The 6,173-nt window shown below is 37.7% G+C and overlaps 1 pseudogene; it reads left to right on the top strand.

The window, feature by feature from the left end:
- Nucleotides 1-2,357: 2,357 nt before the first annotated feature.
- LOC134258816 (uncharacterized) lies at nucleotides 2,358-3,021 on the top strand (annotated as a pseudogene).
- Nucleotides 3,022-6,173: the final 3,152 nt, after the last annotated feature.

Genomic DNA, 6,173 nt, shown 5'->3' with positions numbered 1-6,173 from the left:
GATACTCGTGTGAAGCACCCTCATATAGCGTAGATTCAGATTTTTTTTTTCAAATTGTGACCCCGGGAGTAGGGTGGGTTCACAATGGCCGATCAGAGTTTTACATAGGAGTATACAGGGGAAATCTTTTAAAATCCTCATCTCAAGAACCACTGGGCCAGGAAAGATGAAACTCGTGTGGAAGCATTCATATATAGTGTAGATTCACGTTTGTTCAAATCATGACCCCGGGGGTAGGGTGGGGCCAAAATGGCCGATCAAAGTTTTACATTAGAATATATAGGAAAAATCGAAAATCATTCTAAAGATCATCTTCTCAAGTGCTTCAAAGCAATGATTCGTGATAGTATAGGAAGATTTTTTTTTTAATCTTTTTATCAAGAACAGCAAAATCATTTTCTGAATAATGAGATATGGACCCGTCCAAACTTGACCTTATTTATTAGTCCCCTACCGGTGAAACCGGGGGGGGACTATAGGTTTCCTCTGCGTCCTTCCGTCTGTCTGTCCGTCCCCGTTAGTCTGTCCCACTTGGTTTTCCACACTTTTTTTTTAAACGCTTGCAGATATTGAGCTGAATTTTGGGTATGTGGGTGTATCTTAATGAGTTACAGATCAAGTTTGAATTTCACTTCGCTTCATTGATTTTTGACAGAATCGCTTAATTAAGATCGGGTTCGAACTGCGCTTACTTCCGATTGTTGACAAAATATGAAGCAAGGAAAAGACGGCGGATAAATGAGTCAGTTGAATTTTCGTCTTAATGTGGATTATTTTATTGGTTTTAAGGCATTAACAACTTGAAAATCTTTCAGTTTTACCTTGGACATGACTTTTGCATATTATAAAATGACATCCTAAAGAAAAAGGGGAACCCGGTAGGGGACATGTATTGCTTATGATTGATTGATTGATTGTATATTGTTTAACGTCCCTCTCGAGAATTTTTCACTCATATGAAGACGTCACCGTATGCCGGTGAAGGGCTTCAAATTTTGACCTTTACTCGGCACTCAGGGCCTTTGAGCAGTGAGGGATCTTTATCGTGCCAGCGCCTGCCGCTGACACGGGGCCTCGGTTTTTAAGTCTCATCCGATGGACCCGCAACTTTCACTTCAAAGTGCCGAGCGCATGGCGAAGGAACAGTTGCTACCCATTTTAACGACTAGGTCGGTCGCGGCCGAGATGCGAACTCACGACCTCCCGATCACGGAGCGAGCGCTCTACCGACTGAGCTACCGTGAACGGTGTGTATTGCTTATGCAATACTCTCAGAATGCTTGTTTGATATAGCTAGTAAATACCCGGTAGGGGACATGTATTGCTTATTGCTTAAACGCATTGTTCATTGTTAATTCTGACCATTTTTCATACATTGAAGGGCACAGTTTCCCAGGATTTGCTGGTGGTATCACAGCCATGATATCTAATGGGCATGAAATTTGCCGACCCAACATGAGCAAGTTTGGAGTACACTTTGTACTTATGCGAGGGGTTGCACGATAGGCCATCATGAGGAAGCGTTAAATGGTCATCCCAAAAATCTTTATTTTCATTGACAAATGCAGACAACATGGCGATCAGAGTTTTATTAAAACACTCAACGAGGCCATCAGGTTGTGGTCTTTATGAAGTGGTTCTAGTTTTCTCTATGCCTAAAAGTTTACAAAGTTCAGAAAATAATTCACTTTCGAATTCTCTCCCCTGATCAGTTTCAGTATTTGATTTGGAACACCAAAACGTGAGATAAATTCAGTAGCAAATTTTCAGCAACTGTAAGGGCGATATGATCAGACACAGCGTATGTTTCTTTCCATTTTGAAAAATAGTCACCTAAAACAATGATATACTCAGTTCCATTATTGGTTGTTGGTAAACTCCCTAAAATATCCATTGCAATTCGGTCTAATGGTTTTGTAGATTGAAGTAGAGAAGACTGAAGTGGAAATTTTCCAAACCCTGGACCTGGCTTTCTACTTGCACAAAGATCACATGAATGACACCATAATTTAACATCATTTGACAGACCAGCCAATCGAACCTTCTTTTGACAGACTCGTATGTTTTACCCCTCCCTAATTGAATTGAAAATTCTTGAATTGTGTCAGGGATTCTAAATTCTTTTATCTCATAATTTGAGGGCAACTAGATATCATTGAGATGGTGGCTACTCAAAGGGCCCCGCATTCACAAAAAATCATTCAAGTGTAACGAGTGCATTGGTGTATACATCGTTACAATGAGACAATGTATCTGAAAGAAATATGGCGGAATACGGCTATAGTTGGTATGAAACAAGTCGTACATAGATGAAAATGTTGCGTTTTAATGAATTATTATCATTATGCTTTGATTAGGTTGCTGTTGAAGTCAAGATACTGTCGGCAATACCAGTACCAGTACAAATAGTCAGAGAACTTCCAATTCAAAAGCAAAATGTGATAGTTGGAGATAGCTCTGCAACAATGAAATTAACACTTTGGGATGACATGGTGACGATGCTAGAAATTGGCAAAAGTTACAGATTGTATCAACTCTCAACCCGTCCGTTCCAAAATGTAAAAACTATTACGGCTACGAAAGCTTCAAGCATTGATGATTTGGTAAATTGTTTACAGGCACCTGAAAATAATGATCTCATTGAAAAGGAAGGAAAAATAACCAAAGTGGGTTTAGTGATGCACTTTTCGTGTGAAATGTGTAAGGGACAAGTTGTCCTGCCACATGATGATTCCAAATTCATCAGATGCCCATCGTGCAAAATGAAAATTGCAAAAGAAACTTTACAAAAATCCATGAATGGTACTCTCTGCTTCTCTTATGGATACCAGAAAGTAAAGCTATCAATTTTCTTTTCAACATTACTTACAATGTGTATTGTTAATCACCTCACTGTTGATAATGTGGAAAACATTGAAGATTTTTCTTCTGTCAAATTCTTTCAGAGTAGCGTACTCAAATGAATCAAAAAATGTGGAAAACATTGTCCAACTTACTATTGTCGCTGGTGTAAACCAATAGCAAGCTTTTTGGAGTATTTTGACTTCTGTGTCATTTTGGAATACTGGAAACTGTTACGAAGGATTTATTTCAGTTACTGTGAATATCAACAAAGTATGTTATTGATCATGGTATGTAAAGAGACGATAAAGAAGTACCACCAACAACTTAAAAATTCCTTGTAAACATTGTTGTGTACGCTTTGTAGATAGAGGTGTGTAGCGAATGCAGATTTACTCCGTATATGACTATATTTTTTTTTCTTTGTGCATTGGTTTTTAGGTCACCTGAGTAAACTCAGGTGACCTATTGCTATCTGTTTTCGTCCGTCGTCGTCCGTCGTGTGTCGTGTGTTAACATTTGAACATTTTCAGCTTCTACTCTGCAACCACTGAACCAATTTCAACCAAATTTGGCACAAAGCATCTATGGGTAAAGGGGAACAAAAATTGTGAATTTCATGATCCCTGCCCTCCTGGGGCCTGAGGGGTGGGGCCAAAACCACTAAAATTAATGCAATCTTTAAAAATCTTCTTCTTTACCACTGGACATCAAGCAGTCAAACTATTTGCATGATTGTAATCAGCATTGAGTCCTCTACCAAAATTGTGAAATTCATGGCCCTGGGGTCAGGGGTTCTAGTGCTAGGACAGGGCTAAATAAGTATATATAGTGAAAATGCATTATTTCTTTGAAAATCTTCTTCTCTGCTCCTGGGTATTAAATAAACCAACTAAGTACATAGTTATGATGAGCTAGAGTGCCTCTTTCAGATTTGTGAATTAAATGGCCCCAGGGTCAGGGGTTCTGGTGTTAGGGTTGGGCTCTATTGATTATATAGTAAAAATACATGATTTCTTTGAAAATCTTCTTCTCTGCCCCTGGGTATTAAATAAACCAAGTAAGTAAATAGTTATGATAAGCAAGAGTGCCTCTATCAAAATTGTGAATTTTATGGCCCCAGGGTCAAGGGTTCTGTGGTTGGGGGGGGGCTCTATTGATTATATAGTGAAATTACATGAATTCTTTGAAAATCTTCTTCTCTGCTCCTAGGTATTAAATAAACTAACTAAGTGCATAGTTATGATAAGCATGAGTGCCTCTACCAAAATTGTGAATTTTATGGCCCCAGGGTCAAGGGTTCTGTGGTGGTGGGGGGGGGGGGCTCTATTGATTATATAGTGAAATTACATGAATTCTTTGAAAATCTTCTTCTCTGCTCCTAGGTATTAAATAAACTAACTACTTGTAAGTGCATAGTTATGATGAGCAAGAGTGCCTCTACTAAATTGTGAATTTTATGGCCCCAGGGTCAGAGGTTCTGGTGTTTGAGGGGGGGGACTCTATTGATTGAATAGTGAAAATACATGAATTCATTGAAAAACTTTTCTCTGCTCCTAGGTATTTAATAAACTAAGTGCATAGTTATGATGAGCAAGAGTGCTTCAATCAAAATTGTTAATTTTATGGCCCCAGGGTCGGGTTCTGGAGTTAGGGCGGGGCTCTATTGATTAGATAGTGAAAATACATGATTTCTTTGAATATCTTCTTCTCTGTCTCTGGGTATGAAGCAGATGATCTACCTATATAGTTATGATGAGCAAGGGCCCAAATCTTGCAGAAATGTGAATTTCAAGGCCCCAGGGTCAGGGGGGGGGGGGCTCTACTTATATACTGGAAATGAATCAATTGTTTGAAATCTGGTCCTTTGTATTTATAAAACATTTATTTACTTTTTGATAGTCAATTTTAAGGGTGCCTTTTAAAAATTTGTGCAACCTAGGGTCAGGGGTTTATGTCAGAGTGTTAGGGGCACTACTGATTATTGATGAATATTACTGATTAGTTGGAGTGCATTTTTGTTCCCCTACCCTGCATATGGGTATTCAGTAACCAAGCTAAGCGACTGCTAAGTTTATTGTTATGATGATCAATGGTGCTCTTTCAAAATTGTGAATGCCATATAGCATCTGGCTTAAAACATGTTATAAAATCAAATTCAATACACTGTAACTGGAAAGTTGTTGCATAATGCTCAGGTGACCTATAAGGCCCGTGGGCCTCTTGTTATAAAGAAGCAAACAGCTTTAATTCTTTATACTCAATTATGTCATTCAATTTTGGAATTATGTCCCTTTTTCCATAGGTCTAAATTTAATATTGTTAAACTGTCATTTTTGAACAAGTGTACAGTCACTTGTAACTTAAGAAGTAAATAGATTTACAAGAATGAAAACTGATAATTTCAGAATTGAAAGATATATCATTTGGAACTTTAATCAAAAATTTGATTAATTGGTAAAATTTAACATGGAGGTTTTGTGCATCTAGTCAGTATTGATTTTTTTTTTTTTTTTGGAGCCAGATATTGTGTTTTTTTCTTTTAATGAGCATGGGAATTCGTTAAATATTTTCTACGTTTTAATATTTTTGTTCATGTTGAGTGATTTCAGTGTTGTCCTTTTTTCCATCTGTTAAAAAACCCTTTGGCGGGTGTGACCGGTCGGCAGGGGATGCTCACTCCTCCATGGCACCTGATCCCACCTCTGATGTTTCAGAGGTCCATGTTTGCTCTGTTCTTATTTTGTATATTTGTTTACTGGACGTTGAGATTGAATACTGTTTGTTATTTCTATATCCTTCCTCTACACTGCACAATAAAAAGTTCCGATTATTAAGTATTTCTCTGCAGTCAGAGTGATCTCTCCTTTTATTTAAATTCTAAATATTAGAAATACAATATATTTAACTCCATTTGTAATTAATTCAAGTATTATTTAATAGACCAAGTTAAATCAAGAAGTGATTTCTATAAACTGATACTATGTTGTCATTGAACATATTCCCGGGTGTAAATGCCACAAGATTACAAGAGTCTATAAGAAGGATAAGGAAAAAACGAACAGTATACAATCTCAACGTCTATTAAACAAATATACAAAATAAGAGCAGAGCAAACACGGACCCCTGAAACATTAGAGGTGGGATCAGGTGCCATGGACGAGTGAGCATCCCTTGCTGACCGGTCACACCCGCCGCGTGCTCGTTGTCATAATCAGGATATAACGGAAAAAATCCGTGGTCAATTCAGTGTATAAATAATGGACTAACAATTGGTATGAAAAACGTCAGTCAAGCATTTCATTCAATGATAAATTGTATTTGCTGACAAG

This window comes from Saccostrea cucullata, unplaced genomic scaffold (genome assembly GCF_032062105.1).
Source record: "Saccostrea cucullata isolate Sc308-1 unplaced genomic scaffold, CSIRO_AGI_Scuc_v1 ctg13063, whole genome shotgun sequence".
NCBI lineage: Eukaryota > Metazoa > Mollusca > Bivalvia > Ostreida > Ostreidae > Saccostrea > Saccostrea cuccullata.
The sequence above is the reverse complement of the archived record's forward strand: the minus strand, read 5'-3'. Positions and strand labels throughout refer to the sequence as shown.